Raw genomic sequence first — 16,838 nt, 5'->3', positions numbered from 1 at the left:
GAGAATAACCAGCTCCCAATATTCAATAAATACTAGCAGCAATTTTTAAAAATTGGAGAGTAGGGGATAGAAAGGAAAGGTGATTTCATTTTCTAAATCCCAGAGTTACCCAAATTGGAAGGGGATACCTTTGCAGGTATGTCTGCCACCATGAACAAGAATAGGCCAGAAAACCCTTGGAAGGCGTTGCCACAGAGATGACTCAAGCATCAAAAAGTGGTGGGAGAGGAGCAAGATGGCGGAGGAGTAGGAGACCTGGATTTCGTCTGGTCCCAGGAATTCAGCTGGAGAGGGATCAGACCATTCTGAACACCTACGAACTCAACAGGAGATCGAAGAAAAGAAGAGCAACAACTCTCTCATCAGAAAAGCGACCACTTTCTGGAAGGTAGGACATGCGGAGAAGTGAATCCGAGGCGATATTCGGGAGGATAGACGGCGGGGGAGGGGCCTCCGGCGGCCGCTTCTGGCAAGTGATAGAGCCGCGGAGCACAAAATCGGAACTTTTAGAAATCGGCTCCGCTGAGGGAAGCCGCTCCAGTGGCTAAGCGGGGGGGTGGAACCCTCGTGGGACAGTGTGGTCTCAGGACCCTCGGGGTCCGGGGGTGCCTGAGTGTGGCAGAGCTCCCAGGTATCGGAGCGGGGAAGCCAGCTGCAGGGACAGAGCCGAGGCGCGGGCTCTGAGCTCAGCGTTGCCATAAACCATGAGCCGCGGCACAGTCGGGCCACTGCTCCTCCAGCAGGGACCCAACAAGCAGCAGATCCGGGGAGACTCACCTTCCTCCCCCGGGAGGAGCCGCGCGGGAGTGCACCGCAGGGATCTGCTAGGTTTGGAGACTCCACTCGGGGTTGTGTGCCAGAGATAGAATCGCTCGGTCACAGGCCGGGGAGACAGGAGTGACTGACTGCTTTTCTCTGGGGGTGCACTGAGGAGCGGGGCCCCGAGTTCTCAGCTCCTCCGGGGCGGAGATTGGGAGGCCTCCATTTTCACTCTCCGCCTCCAAAGCTGTACGGAGAGCTTGCAGGGAACAAAAGCACCCGAGAGCAAACCTGAGCAGATTACTTAGCCCAGAGGCTAAGTAAGTAAGAGGCGGGCATGGGCGGGGCAATTCTGCCTCCAGCAAAGACATTTGGGAACCATGGCAACAGGCCCCTCCCCCAGAAGATCAGCGAGAACAGCCCGCCAAGACCAAGTTTACCCATCAATGAGAATGGCAGAACTCCAGTGCTAGGGGAATATTGCACATAGAATCCATGGCTTTTTTACCATGATTCTTTCAAAGTTAATTTTTTTTTAACTGTCTTTTTTTTTTTTTTTGAATTTTTCTTTTTCCCTTTTTCAACCAACATCTTATCAAGCCCTTTTTTAAAAAACATTTTTATTTTTCATTTTTAGAGTCATATTCTATCCCTTCATAGTAGTTACCCTTATTTTTGGCATACATATATAAGTTGTTCTTTCTTTAAAATTTTGAGATACAGTTTCTTCTAACAGATCAAAATATACCCTAAATCTCTAGTGTATGGCTTTGTTCTAGTCTCCTGTCTGATCACATTTTCTCCCTTTTTTTTTTTAATCCTCTTCTTTCTTTTTTCAAACAACTTATCAATTCCTTTCATAAAATTTTTTATAATTTTCATCTTTACAGTCATATTCCATCCCTTTATCATATCAACCCTTATTTTTGTACATATATAAGTTTTTCTTTCTTTAAAATTTTGGGAGGCACTTTCTTCTAACAGACCAAAATACACCCAAAATCTAGTGTGTGGCACTGATCTATGCACCAAGCTGATCATATTTGATCATATTCTGGTTTCTTTTGTTTTGTTCTGTTTTTGTTTGTTTTTATCTTTTTCTTTTTTCTTTCTTTCCCTTTCTTTTCCCCGGCTTCAGTTCTTTTCTGATTTGTTTAGAGTATATTTTCTGGGGATGTTGTTACCTTGTTAGCATTTTGTTCTCTCATTCACCTATTCTCCTCTGGACAAAATGACAAGACGGAAAAAATCACCTCAACAAAAAGGACAAGAGGTAGTACCAACTGCCAGGGACCTACTCAATACGGACATTAGTACGATGTCAGATCTAGAGTTCAGAATCATCCCTTTAAAGATACTAGCTGGGCTTGAAAAAAGCATGGAAGTTATTAGAGAAACCCTTTCTGGAGAAGTAAAAGAACTAAAATCTAACCAAGTCGAAATCAAAAAGGCTATTAATGAGGTGAATCAAAAATGGGGGTGCTAACTGCTAGGATAAATGAGGCAGAAGAGAGAATCAGTGATATAGAAGACCAAATGATGGAAAATAAAGAAGCTGAGAAAAAGAGATAAACAACTACTGGATCACAAGGGCAGAATTCGAGAGATAAGCAATACCATAAGAGGAAACAATATTAGAATAATTGCGATCCCAGAAGAAGAAGAAAGAGAGAGAGGGGCAGAAGGTATATTGGAGCAAATTATAGCAGAGAACTTCTGCTATAGGAAGGAAAGGAAAGGGCATCAAAATCCAGGAGGCACAGAGAACCCCTCTCAAAATCAATAAAAATAGGTCAACACCCCAACATCTAATAGTAAAACTTATGAGTCTCATAGACAAAGAGAAAATCCTGAAAGCAGCTCAGGAGAAGAGATCTGTAACCTACAATGGTAGAAACATTACATTGGCAACAGACCTATCCACAGAGACCTGGCAGGCCAGAAAGGACTGGCATGATATATTCAGAGCACTAAACGAGAAAAATATGCAGCCAAGAGTACTATATCCAGCTAGGCTGTCATCGAAAATAGAAGGAGAGATAAAAAGCTTCCAGGACAAACAAAAACTAAAGGAATTTGCAAACATGAAACCAGGTCTACAAGAAATATTGAAAGGGGTCCTCTAAGCAAAGAGAGAGCCTAAAAGCAACATAGACCAGAAAGGAACACAGACAATATTCAGTAACAGTCACCTTACAGGCAATACAATGGCACTAAATTCCTATCTTTCAATCGTTACCCTGAATGTAAATGGGCTAAATGCCCCAATCAAAAGACACAGGCTATCAGACTGGATTAAAAAACAAGACCCATCGATATGCTGTCTGCAAGAGACTCATTTTAGACCCAAAGACACCCCCAGATTGAAAGTAAGGGGGTGGAAAACCATTTACCATGACAATGGACACCAAAATAAAGCTGGGGTGGCAATCTTATATCAGACAAATTAGATTTTAAACCAAAGACTGTAATATGAGATGAGGAAGGACACTATATCCTACTTAAACGGTCTATCCAACAAGAAGAGCTAACAATTGTAAATATTTATGCCCCTAACATGGGATGCAACCAATTATATAAGGCAATTAATAACAAAAACAAAGAAACACATTGACAACAATACAATAATAGTGGGGGACTTTAACACTCCCCTCACTGAAATGTACAGATCATCTAAGCAAAAGATCAACAAGGAAATAAAAACTTTAAATGACATCCTGGACCAAATGGACTTCACAGACATATTCAGAACATTCCATCCCAAAGCAACGGAATACACATTCTTCTCTAGTGCCCATGGAACATTCTCCAGAATAGATCACATCCTAGGTCACAAATCAGGTCTCAACCAGTACCAAAAGATTGGGATCATTCCCTCCCTATTTTCAGACCACAGTGCTTTGAAACTAGAACTCAATCACAAGAGGAAAGTTGGAAAGAATTCAAATACATGGAGACTAAAGAGCATCCTACTAAAGAATAAATGGGTCAACCAGGAAATTAAAGAAGAATTTAAGAAATTCATGGAAACCAAGGAAAATGAAAACACAACTGTTCAAAATCTTTGGGATACAGCAAAGGTGGTCCTAAGAGGAAAGTATATAGCAATACAAGCCTTTCTTAAGAAACAGGAAAGGTCTCAAGTACACAACCTAACCCTATACCTAAAGGAACTAGAGAAAAAACAGCAAATAAAGCCTAAACCCAGCAGGGGAAGAGAAATAATAAAGATCAGAGCAGAAATCAATGAAATAGAAACGAAAAGAACAGTAGAACAGATCAATGAAACTAGGAGCTGGTTCTTTGAAAGAATTAACAAGATTGATAAACCCCTGGCCAGACATATCAAAAAGAAAAGAGAAAGGACCCAAATCAACAAAACCATGAATGAAAGAGGAGAGATCACAACCAACACCAAAGAAATACAAACAATTATAAGAACATTTTATGAGCAACTCTATGCCAGCAAATTTGATAACCTGGAAGAAATGGATGCATTCCTAGAGATGTATCAACTACCAAAACTGAACCAGGAAGAAATAGAAAACCTGAACAGACCTATAACCACTAAGGAAATTGAAGCAGTCATCAAAAACCTCCCAACAAACAAAAGCCCAGGGCCAGATGGTTTCCCAGGGGAATTCTACCAAACATTTAAAGAAGAATTAATACCTATTCTTCTGAAACTGTTCCAAAAGATAGAAATGGAAGGAAAACTTCCAAACTCGTTCTATGAGGCCACCATTACCTTGATCCCAAAACCAAAGACCCCATCAAAAAGGAGAATTCCAGACCAATATCCTTGATGAACATGGATGCAAAAATTCTCACCAAAATACTAGCCAATAGGATCCAACAGTACATTAAAAGGATTATTCACCACAACCAAGTGGGATTTATCCCTGGGCTGCAAGGTTGGTTCAACATCCACAAATCAATCAACATGATACAATACATTAACAAAAGAAAGAACAAGAATCATATGATCCTCTCAGTAGATGCAGAAAAAACATTTGACAAAGTACAGTATCCTTTCTTGATCAAAACTCTTCAGAGTATAGGGATAGAGGGTACATACCTCAATATCATAAAAGCCATCTATGAAAAACCTACAGCAAATATCATTCTCAATGGGGAAAAACTGAGAGCTTTCCCCCTAAGGTCAGGAATGCGGCAGGGATGTCCACTATCACCACTGCTATTCAACATAGTATTAGAAGTCCTAGCCACAGCAATCAGACAACAAAAAGAAATCAAAGGCATCCAAATCAGCAAAGAAGTCAAACTCTCACTCTTTGCAGATGATATGATACTTTATGTGGAAAACCCAAAAGACTCCACCCCAAAACTGCTAGAACTCATACAGGAATTCAGTAAAGTGGCAGGATATAAAATCAATGCACAGAAATCAGTGGCATTCCTATACACCAACAACAAGACAGAAGAAAGAGAAATTAAGGAGTTGATCCCATTTACAATTGCACCCAAAACCATAAGATACCTAGGAATAAATCTAACCAAAGAGGCAAAGAATCTGTACTCAGAAAACTATAAAATACTCATGAAAGAAATTGAGGAAGACACAAAGAAATGGAAAAATGTTCCATGCTCATGGATTGGAAGAATAAACATTGTTAAAATGTCTATGCTACCTAGAGCAATCTACACATTCAATGCAATCCCCATCAAAATACCATCCACTTTTTTCAAAGAAATGGAACAAATAATCCTAAAATTTGTATGGAACCAGAAAAGACCCCAAATAGCCAGAGGAATGTTGAAAAAGAAAAGCAAAGCTGGCGGCATCACAATTCCGGACTTCCAGCTCTATTACAAAGCTGTCATCATCAAGTCAGTATGGTACTGGCACAAAAACAGACACATAGATCAATGGAACAGAATAGAGAGCCCAGAAATGGACCCTCAACTCTATGGTCAACTCATCTTTGACAAAGCAGGAAAGAATGTCCGATGGAAAAAAGACAGTCTCTTCAACAAATGGTGTTGGGAAAATTGGACAGCCACATGCAGAAGAATGAAACTGGACTATTTCCTTACACCACACACAAAAATAGGCTCCAAATGGTTGAAAGACCTCAATGTGAGACAGGAGTCCATCAAAATCCTAAAGGAGAACACAGGCAGCAACCTCTTCGACCTCAGCCGCAGCAGCAACTTCTTCCTAGAAACATTGCCAAAGGTAAGGGAAGCAAGGGCCAAAATGAACTATTGGGACTTCATCAAGATAAAAAGCTTTTGCACAGCAAAAGAAACAGTCAACAAAACCAAAAGACAACCGACAGAATGGGAGAAGATATTTGCAAATGACATATCAGATAAAGGGCTAGTATCCAAAATCTATAAAGAACTCATCAAACTCCACACCCAAAGAACAAAGAATCCAATCAAGAAATGGGCAGAAGACATGAACAGACATTTTTCCAAAGAAGACAACCAAATGGCCAACAGACACATGAAAAAGTGCTCAACATCGCTCGGCATCAGGGAAATCCAAATCAAAACCTCAATGAGATACCACCTCACACCAGTCAGAATGGCTAAAATTAACAAGTCAGGAAATGACAGATGTTGGCGGGGATGCGGAAAAAGGGGAACCCTCCTACACTGTTGGTGGGAATGCAAGCTGGTGCAGCCACTCTGGAAAACAGTATGGAGGTTCCTCAAAAAGTTGAAAATAGAGCTACCATACAATCCAGCAATTGCACTACTGGGTATTTACCCCAAAGATACAAATGTAGTGATCCAAAGGGGTACGTGCACCCCGATGTTTATAGCAGCAATGTCCACAATAGCCAAACTGTGGAAAGAGCCAAGATGTCCATAGACAGATGAATGGATAAAGAAGATGTGATATATATATACAATGGAATATTATGCAGCCATCAAAAGGAATGAGATCTTGCCATTTGCAACAACATGGATGGAACTGGAGGGTGTTATGCTGAGCGAAATAAGTCAAATAGAGAAAGACATGTATCATATGACCTCACTGATATGAGGAATTCTTAATCTCAGGAAAGAAACTGAGGGTTGCTGGAGTGGGGGGTGGGGTGGGAGGGATGGGGTGGCTGGGTGATAGACATTGAGGAGGGTATGTGCTATGGTGAACGCTGTGAATTGTGCAGGACTGTTGAATCACAGATCTGTACCTCTGAAACAAATAATGCACTATATGTTAAGAAAAAAAAAAGAAGATAGCAGGAGGGGAAGAATGAAGGGGGGGAAATCGGAGGGGTAGACGAACCATGAGAGACGATGGACTCTGAAAAACAAACTGAGGGTTCTAGAGGGGAGGGGGTTGGGGGATGGGCATTAAAGAGGGCATGTTCTGCATGGAGCACTGGGTGTTATGCACAAACAATGAATCATGGAACACTACATCAAAAACTAATGATGTAATGTATGGTGATTAACATAACAAAAAATTTTTTAAAAAGTGGTGGGAGAACATGTCTTTTCAGCTTTCTTTGAACCCCACGTTTTTGAAAATATGCACTAGGATTTTAAAGTTTTTCTAAGATGACTTAATATCCATTTTCTCTGGATAAGATACACTCCATCTTATAAAATGATGGTCAATGCCATAAAAAATTATCAGAAAAGGTGTCCTTGTTGAGCTATCCTCTTGTGTGTGTGTGTGTGTATGTGTGTGTTATGCTTAGAATATTGAAAATTCCTACTTTCATGTTTCCCTAATATCAGTGTAACATATTTTTCACAGACCAGTGACAATAAAGTCACATACATGCACTTAACACAAAGAAAAAGCCAAAAAAAAAACAGTTAATCTGTGGCTTCCTCAACTTTCTCCAGCACAACAGGGCAGCCCTAACAAATCTCTCTTTTTGGCGTATCACAGGAAACTTCTTCCTTACCTGAGGCCCTGCACGGGGTTTTAAGGGTTGATTTTATTAACTAGCAACTGAGAGGTCTTAGTCAATGTGGTGACTCTTAGCTCCTAAGATGTCCTGACATTTTCCTCCTGCAGGGACCCCCTTCCTAGCCTGCCCCATGTGCCCCATCATCCTGGCCTGGTGTGTGCCTGCAGGACAGCTGACTTAGGCTATCATTCTGGGATCCCCCTCACAGGACACAGAATCATCACCATGAATCAGATTTACATGTCCTTTTCTGCCCAGTTTCCTCTCCTTAAGGAAAGCCACAAACAGAACAACACCACAGGGAACAGAATTCCTTTGGTTTTAGTGCCCCTTGCTTTGAACACTCTTGAATTTTGTCAAAGATGGACAACTGTGTGAGGCTGGCCACTGTCATCAGTAGAGAGTTGCAGGGACCCAATCTATTAGAACCATGAGAGAGGTTGAGAGCCATGAACTTGGGGATTGTGCTGGAAGCACCCTCTGGTGGACAAAGACAATGCTGCCTTGGTCCCTGGAAAACTGAAAAGTTGTATAAAACTGTATTAAATCTATTTGATAACTTTAATGAAGTTAAACACATTGTCTTATCTTCCAAAATTGATTGGTAAGTTTATTTAATTTTACTGAAGTGGCATGGTGGCTAGGAGTGTGATTTGAAGACAGACAGCCTGGCTTTGAATCCCAGCAAAGCCACTTTGCAGCTGTATAAACTTAGGTAGATTATTTTAACTCTTTATGCTTCAGTTTCCTACTCTATGAAATAGTTCACACCATATTGTGATAATTGAATGGGTAAATACATGCAAAGTGCTTAGAAAAGTGCCTAGCACTAAATAAATACCAATTCTTAAACTTAAAAGATGCTGAGAAGACAGGTGTCTGATTCAAAGTTACCTTATCCAGAAATCCTTTTTTATCAGCCTTGATTTGATCAGTCCTATAATGACCAAGATTCCTAATTCTGAAACTGATACAATCTGTTTATCAACACTTCAGTGGGTATCTCCTGCCCCCCACTGCAAGTTCAGCTTGCCCCTGTACAGGACTAGTCTAACCAGGCCATGCTAGTGTCCCATGATGGTGATGTGTGACTCCCTTGCTCCTGTAAACCTTACCTTGTTCCTTTCACTCTGGTACCAGTCAGTTGGTCCATGTTGTGTCCCCCCAAGCCTGTGTAACCTAAACTTTGCTTTCTGGGCAGCTCTTTACCTCCTTTGATACAGGGCCCTCTTTGCTGATCCCATTCTTCATTCATGCATGAATCTTCCATCTGGACCACTGTACCCAATACCCACTCCCTGATCTCTGATCACAGGTGGAATGTTACAAAATGCTGGGGGAATAAACAGATTCATTGGACATGGTGATGACAAGCATCTCCACGAAGTGGTCAGAGTTTATTTTTATTTCATAACTGGATGAGAAAAATGTGATTTGTCTCCATTGTCACAGAATAAAAGAAAATGTTTTTAAAGGAAAATAAAATGTTTAAATCCCCCCAAACCCAACTCCATCATTAAAAATAGATGAAGAAAGTGAAATACAGATAAGTGATGTCAATTAATCAAAGACAGACAGCTAGTATTGAGAAAACTAGAATTAGAACCCAGAACCCCTGAGCCCTAACCAGCCTAGAACCAGAAGGGCTTCTCTCTAATGCCTCACACAACTTTCTACTCTTGATAATAACTGCATGATCACATTTTCAGTCCAAAATGTCCAAATACTTAAGTATTTCATAAATATGAATATTCTTATTAAATAAGTGATTCAGATTTGAATTATGATGGAAAATGGGCTCATCAACCCCTTCCAGACCTAAATGGGGATTTACAGCACTTAACAAGAATAAATTTGAGGTGAAGGCACATTGGTAACCTACTTTAATCAAGGGACATGGAATATGAAGGAAGAATTACCCCACAGCTCATTGATGCTCTGTTTATTTTTTTAATATTTGAATATTATACTTATATTTCATCTGTTTCTGATATGCAGCAACAGATGAGATATTTTCCCAAATAGCTGACAACTGAAAAAAATCTTTGGATCAGGAAAGCAAATGGTCTGTCAAAATGGCTTCATGGCATAAAGACGTAAATGACTTAGCAAACTCACAAAGATTGAATCATCAAGAAGGTTATTTAACGTTAACATAAATCCTTTTAGCATTGCAGAGTGCCCCCCAAAACTCAGGCATTGGCAGCATCCAGATATCTTTATATTTATCCACATGGTTACCATTTATTTTGTTTTTCATTCACTTTGTGTAATCCAGATTTCCATCTGGCATCATTTTCTTTCTGCCTGAAAGATTTTCTTTAACATTTCTTGCAGTGTGAGTCTGCTGGTGATAAATTCTTACATCTTTTTTTATTTCTTTTTTTTTTTAAGATTTTATTTATTTATTTGACTGAGAGAGACACAGCAAGAGAGGGAACACAAGCAGGGGGAGTGGGAGAGGGAGAAGCAGACTTCCCGCGGAGCAGGGAGCCCAGTGCGGGGCTTGAGCCCAGGACCCTGGGATCATGACCTGAGCCAAAGGCAGACGCTTAACGACTGAGCCACCCAGGTGCCCCCAGCCTTTTTTATTTCTAAATAAGTTCTTATTTCATCTTCATTTTTTAACAGTATTGAGCTTGGTAAAGAATTCTAGGTTGATAGTTTTTTCTGGTAGTACCTTCCTCCACTATCCTCTGGGTTGCATTGTTTCCTAGAAGAAGTCTGCTGTCATTCTTAAATTGTTTATTCATATATGTTTCTTTCTCTGACTGCTCTTTTTTGTTTTTTATTGTTATTAGTAGACTTTACTTTTTTACAAGATTATTTATTAAAGAGAGAGAGAGTGTGTGAGCAGAGGGATGGGCAGAGGGAAAGAGAGAATCCTCAAGCAGCCTCCCTGCTGAGCACTGAGCCCAACACAGGACTCGATCCCAGGACCCTGAGATCATGACCTGAGCCAAAATCAAGAGGCAGCCACTTAACTGACTGAGCCACCCAGGCACCCTAATAGACTTTACTTTTTAAAGCAGTGTAGGTTTATATAAAAATTGAGAGGAAAATATAGAGAGTTCCCATATACCTTCTCTCCTCTCCCCATACAGTTTCCTCTATTATTAACACCTTGCATTAGTATGGCACATTTGTTGCAATTAATGAACCAATATTGATACATTATTATTAACTAAAGTCCTTAGTTTACATTAGGGTTTACTTTTTGCATTGTACAGTTCTATCAGTTTTCATAAATGCATAATATCATGTATCCACCATTACAGTACCACAAAGAATGGTTTTACCACCCTAAAAATTTCCTATATTCCATCTATTCATCTCTCCCTCTCTCCCTGCCTCTGAATCTCTGGCAATGACCAAACTTTTTCCCTGTTTCTATAGTTTCACCTTCTCTAACTGCTCTGTCTTTATTGTGATAAAATTTATATAACATAAAATTTACCATTTTAACCATTTTTAAATATACAATTCAGTGGTATTAAGTATATATTCACAGAGTTGTGCAATCTTCTCCACTATCCACTTCCAGAAATTTTTCATCATTTCAAACAGAACCTCTGTGCCCATTAAATAATAACTCTCCATTCCCCCCCTTCCCACATCCCCAGTAACCTCTCATGCTTTCTGCATCTATGAATTTGCCTATTCTCGATACCTCATATAAGTGGAATCATATAATATCCTGTTTTTGTGTCTGGTTGATTTCAGTCATTGTTATTCACTAATGTCCTGAAAATTCACTCATTCTGTAGCATGTATCAGAATTTCATTTCTTTTTATGGTTGAATAGTATTCCATTATATGTATATATCATATTTGCTATCCATTCATTTATTGAACAACTTAGGTTGTTTTCATCTTTTAGCTTTTGTGAATAATGCTGCTATAAACAAAGGTGTGTATCTGAGTTTCTGCTTTCAATCCTTTGGGGCATATAAATACAAGTGAAATTTCCCTGGTGCTTTTAAGATTTTTGCTTTATCCTTGGTTTTAAGCAATTTAATTATGATGTGCCTTGATATAGTTTTTGTTGTTGTTGTGCTTGGAATTTGCTGAGCTTCTCCAATCTGTGCAGTTATCCTTTTCATCAAACCTGAAAATGTTTCAGCCATTATTTCTTTGCATGCTTTTTTCTGCCTTTTTCTGTCTTCTTCTTTGAGAACTCCAGTTACTCATATATTAGGCTGTTTGAAATTGCCTCGTGGCTCATTGATGCTGTTTATTTTTATCTTTTGCTCTGAGTTTCATTCTGGATAGTTTCTAATGTTATGTCTTCAAATTTACTAATGTTTTTTTCTGAAATGTCCCATCTTCTGTTAATCCCATCCAGTGTATTTTTCATCTCAAACATTGTAACTTTCATCTCAAGATCTTTGATTTGAGTCCCTTTTTAAAGAAATCTTCCATATGTCTAGTTAACACAGCCCATCTTTCCTCTACCTCCTTGAACATATGGAGATTGGCTGTAATACTTGTTTTAATGTCTTTGTCTACTAATTCTATCATCTGTTTCATTTCTGTGTCTGTTTCTATTGACTGATTTTTCTCCTCATAATGAGTCATATTTTCATGCTTCTTTGCATGCCTGATAATTTTTTATTGGATGCCAGACATTGTATTACCTTCTTTGGTACTAGATATTTTGTAATGCCTGCAAATATTCCCCTGAGCTTTGTTCTGGAATGCAGTTAAATTACTTGGAAATGGTTTGACCCTTTCATGTCTTAGATTATGTTTTGTTAGGTAAGACCAGACAGTGTTAGTCTAGGGCTGATTCTGCCCCAATACTGAGGCAAACCTAACCTTTCTGGGTATTCTGTTGGATTCCCTGTGAATTATGAGGGTTTTTTACTCTGCTCTGTGGGACTAGGAACTATTCCTGATATTATGTGAGCTGAGTTATTGCTCCTTCTAATCCTTTTAGGTGGTTTTTGTAGGCTTGGGGAATTTCCTCATGTGCATGCACTGCTCAGTACTCACCTGACAACTCCAGGCAGACCCTCTGCAGATCATCAGAGCTCTTTCTGTGCAGTTCTCTTCTGACTCTCTGACCTGTGAGCTTTTCTTTTTTTAAAAAAAGATTTTATTTATTTATTTGACAGAGAGAGACACAGCGGGAGAGGGAACACAAGCGGAGGAGTGGGAGAGGGAGAGGCAGGCTTCCTGCAGAGCAGGGAGCCTGATTCAGGGCTCAATGCCAGGACCCTGGGATCATGACCTGAGCCAAAGGCAGACGCCCAATGACTGAGCCACACGGGTGCCCCTAACCTGTGAGCTTTAAGTGTGATTGCCACACTGTATTCCGAGCTCCATCCCCTCAACTCAGCTTCTGCAGATATACCACAAGGTCAGAGGCAATAGGAACTGACGTGGTTTCAGACCATCCTCTGGGGTTCCAGTCCATGCTTTGGCTTCTAGCTTGCCCTTGACAACCATCTTCCCTTCCTGAATCCCTGTCCTGTGGACGTGAAATTCCGGCATCAGACATGGAGAAAACAGACTTACAGAGACTGCTTAACCAGCTCTCCCAATTGTGTGGGGCCACATTCCTGTAACAATCCCTTGATCCCCTACCCCTTTGCATATTTTGGTCCTTTTTCCTATGGGTACTACTTCTCTGGTTAAACACACTAACACACCTGGAATTTAAAAATGAACTTTGCCTGCTTCCAGGGAGAGGAATGGGGCAGACTGGGCATGGAGCCTGGCTTGGAGAAATCAGAGCAGGAACATCATATGCTGCATGTATGGAGCACAAGAAGCCTGAAACAAGAGGTAACCAAGAGTTAGCACCAAAGAGGTAGCAGCCAAACTTTCACTGAGCAAAGCATGGGGCTGAGGGGTGGAGCCAGGGTCAATTACTAGGGGTCAAACTCAAAACATAGAACCAACTTGAGTGGTTGGTGGTGACAAGGGTCACACCTGTGCCATAAAAAGCCACAGTGGCTAAAATGGTCAGAGTGAGTAGAACAGAGATTGGCTTGGGAAGGCAGCGACCCCTCCCCTCTACACCCTCACCCTATGCACCCTCATCAGGATCTATTTATATCAGATAATTTGCATATTGTCTCAGTCAATATCAAGACAGGAAAACAGAAACCACTCTGGATAGAGAAAATGGGATGTAATGCGGCGAATTGGTTACAAATGTGTTGGCAGAACTGGGGAAGTAAAATAGGATGAGGATGGGGATTATCCAGAGATCAGGAATCTGCTACCTGAGCTGGAGCCACACTTGCTGCCACTGTGGTTTCTGGAACTCTGTCACTGCTGTGGCTGCAGCAATGCTGTTGGACCCTTCCATCACCTGCTACTGCTGCTGCTTCCGGTGCCGGACACAGGGAGAGCCTTCTATCTCGTGCCTCCTGCTGACGGGCCTTACCTGCTAAACAGCCAGCAGGGGGGCCTGAAAAAGGCAGTTTTCAGACTTCTGGCCCCCTGCAAAATAGAGGAGAACACAGAAAGCAGCAATGGAGCTGAGTGCCAACAGACAGCATCTGACACGCATGCCGTGCTCTTTTTTTTCCCCAACTGTCTAGAGGAATAGGGATGGTTTTGTGAATTGGCATCTTGGGGCGAGATGGGGACAAGAGAGGAGATGGCATTAAATCTCTTCCCACCTAGACTTACGGGCTGATTCTGATCCATCCTGGAGCAAAGTCAGAAAAGTCAGTCGCTGTTTTCTTGCAAGTCCTTGCGAACAGAAAGCAGTCAGGCCCAGGTGACAGACTGTAACAAATCTGTAGGGATCAAGTTTGTTGGATTGCATGCAAGTGCTTAAATCCATAGGATCATGAAGAGAGTACACAACCCGCTCGCGCTAGTTGTAAGGGTGTAAGTTAGGGAGATGAAAAGACAGCTCTGCAACCAGAGGGAGTTTGTCAGTCTCTGAAGAGCCCTGTTTTATGTTGCTCGGGCCGCCATCACAAAGTACCGCAGACTGTGCGGATTAAACAACAGACATTTCTTTTCTCACAGCTCTTGAGGCTCTAAGTCTAAGACCAAGGTGTCAGCAGGGTTGGTTCCTGCCCAGGCTTCCCTCCTTGGCTTGTGGGTGGCCACCTTCTCACTATGTCCTCACATGGTCTTTCTTCTGTGTGTACATCCCAGGGTCTCTCTCTCATTTTGCAAGGACACAATCATATTAGATTAATGACTAATGACCTCATTTTAACTTAATCACCTCTTTAAAGAGCTTATCTCCAAAAACAGTCATATTCTAAGGTACTAGGGGTTAGGACTTCAATATACGAATTGGGGGAGGGGAAATAATTCAGCCTATAAGTCCGGAAGTTTGCAGGGTCAGGGGAGCCAAAGAATCTTCAGGAATGCCTCTGAGCTCTGAGCAGCCACGCTTCCTGATGGGAGAGACCCAGGTGATATTTTCAACTCAATAAGGCACATATAAGCGCACTGAAGTTAAGAGGATGCATGTACTACTGCAACAGAACTCATCTGATCACTGTCAGCTCATTTATAATTTCGGATGCAGTTGAAGTCAGTGCTTCTCAAAGTTTCTTGTGTGTACAAATGCTGGGAGTTTGTTAACACAGATTCTGATTCAGTGCGCCAGGGTAGGGCCAGAGATTCTTCATTCCTGCACACTTCTAGGGACCCCTCCCCTTCCCATGCTGCAGGTCTACAAACCATACTTTAAGTAGCAGGCAGTAGTTCTCAACCTTGACCATGTTAGAATCTGGGGAGCTTTTAAGACCCCCAAGGGCTGGGCTTTACCTCACACTAATGAGATCTGAATGCTGATCCTGGGACCCAGGCATCAGTATTTATAAAGCTCCCCAGGCAGTTCCAATGAGCAGCCGAGATGGAGAATCATTTCTATTGATGAACGGCCACTACCCAAAGTGTGATGAAATCGGGAAAGAGATCATTCCTCCAGCTGTAGCTTCACCATGCTCCCCTCCACCGGGCAGCTTTGACACCAGGCAGCATGCAGACGGCAGCCAGTGACATTACCAGAAACAGGCCGGTCTCAAGTGTGTCACTGCATCTCCACCAGAGACAGAGAGGCAGACTAATTCCTAAGGAAGTGGGGGAAACACTGGGGAGTCCCCGAAATAACTAGAGGAGAATCTGAGGAAGCTAAAGTTTCACATCAGCACGTGGGAGATAGGAAGTTAGCAAAATCTGGGTGGCAGTTTTAAAAGGACCTCTTTCACCTCCGCAGTCTGGTGAGATGTGGGACATTCAGGTTACACAGGTTCAAAGGCCAGGGTGATAGACAAGGCAAAGGGAGATAAGGTTGTGGGCAGAAATCACTAGGCTGTCTGAGAACCTGTCTGGCACTTGGGAGGTAGGGAAGCGGTCACCAGTCACAGGCGTGAGTGCTATTGCGTTAAGTGTTCTTCCAAGTGAAAGGTACAAGGCAAGGAGTGCTGGTCTGGACTCATGGAAACATTGGCCTGATGGCTGTGTGTCTGGTAAAGCCTACTTCCATTAGCAGTTTTCTTTCTTAGTACATCTGGGCAAAGGTACTGGACATCCTAAGATGCCGCCTGTGCACATACCTTCAGAATAAAGAAAGAGACTTAACTCATGGCAAATATAAGATCAAACACTAAGTCTACAGGCTTTAACAGGAAGCTGAGTTTCCTCCGTATCTCAATCCCATGCCCCAGCTCACAGTCTCTGAAGAAGCCACACCTGAGCCCCACCAAAGAGCCAGAATTTAAATGCCTGGCACTGACAAAGCGTGTCACTATTGCAAACCAGGTTTAGCTGAGAGCAAGCTATAGCAATTAAATTTAAAAATACTTTTTTAAAATTCCTTTCCTCAAACCTTTCCTCATCCCCACCCCCTTTGATCCTGAAAATGACAGAGACCTAAGGAAATGGGGAAAGGAGAAAAATGTGATTATGCTCCTTCCCCACTGTGGGTCCTGTTTTGGGCTTGTCCTGTTCTGAATTATGTCCCCCCAGAATTCATATGTTGAAGTTCCAACCCCCAGCACCTTAGAACATGACTGTATTTGGAGACAGGGCCTTTAAAGAAGTCATTAAGTTAAAAAATAAAGTGATTAGTGGGTCCTAACCCAATACGACTGGGGTCCTTCTAAGAGGAGAAGGACAGACATGTAGAGACAGAAGACCGTGTGAGGACCCAGGGAAAGGACCACCATCTGCAAGCCAAGGAGAGAGGCCCAA

Source organism: Neomonachus schauinslandi, chromosome 2, assembly GCF_002201575.2.
Source record: "Neomonachus schauinslandi chromosome 2, ASM220157v2, whole genome shotgun sequence".
Lineage (NCBI taxonomy): Eukaryota > Metazoa > Chordata > Mammalia > Carnivora > Phocidae > Neomonachus > Neomonachus schauinslandi.
Note: the sequence above shows the minus strand (reverse complement) of the source record.